Consider the following 947-nt stretch of genomic DNA (forward strand, 5'->3'; position numbering starts at 1 on the left):
ACTCAGTTTAACTATTATGGACTACTTGACTATATTGGGAGATTCTGCTAAATTCAAGCACCTACAATATCTAAATGACAATGGAATGCCCATCTCTGACAAAACTAACCAAAAAAGTGGGATAGAAATGAACGACCCTTTTGTATCTGTATACTCAAAATAGTTAGGATAGATATACAGCTCCATTCTCTTAATGTACTGAATAGAGAGGTTTGTTATAATAGTATTTGAGACAGGATATCATGTCTGCATCTTGTACAATAAATAACCACTAAGACAACAATATGCAATGTATTAATTATTGAAAATGTGCCAGTAATCAGTAGTAAAACTGTCTCATTGATTTTTGTTTCTCAATAAAGTTATTAAAAAGGAAAGAAAAAAGAAATTCCCAAATTAAAGAATATCACTATGATCACAGCTTGGAACACAAAAACTGTCATTATAAGGTATTATATTCAAGTATAAGCATTTCATTTTCATAGAAATTATTAATTTTCAATTATGTCACATAATGCCTAATAAAACCATAATTTTTAATTTCATATAAAAAAGAACTAGTAAACTCTGAATAGTCACAACAGTGCCAATCCAGTCAGTGGACTGAAGCAGCAATCACCCATTCTTAATCCCAGCACCCTTAATCCTGAACACATCATGAATCAGTCACACATTCTGCATTCAGCTGCCTCTGAGAAAGCTCCATGATTGCATGAGGCTTTGGGGGATGTATAGACACAAACCACACTACTCTGTGTTTTTAATGGCCTCTTTCCAGTTCTGCAGTATTGAAAGGTGCCAGATATGAGAGAGAATCAGTGAGTGACTACTAAAACCTACTTTATTCTCACACTCATATTTTTTTGTAAGAATGCTGAACTCTGTCCTGCCTTTCCTGCTTGGTATGTTCAATGGTGTCTGTTCTCAGGGTTATTCACTCTAGTCAT

This window comes from Octodon degus, unplaced genomic scaffold (assembly GCF_000260255.1).
Source record: "Octodon degus isolate 3935 unplaced genomic scaffold, OctDeg1.0 scaffold00053, whole genome shotgun sequence".
Lineage (NCBI taxonomy): Eukaryota > Metazoa > Chordata > Mammalia > Rodentia > Octodontidae > Octodon > Octodon degus.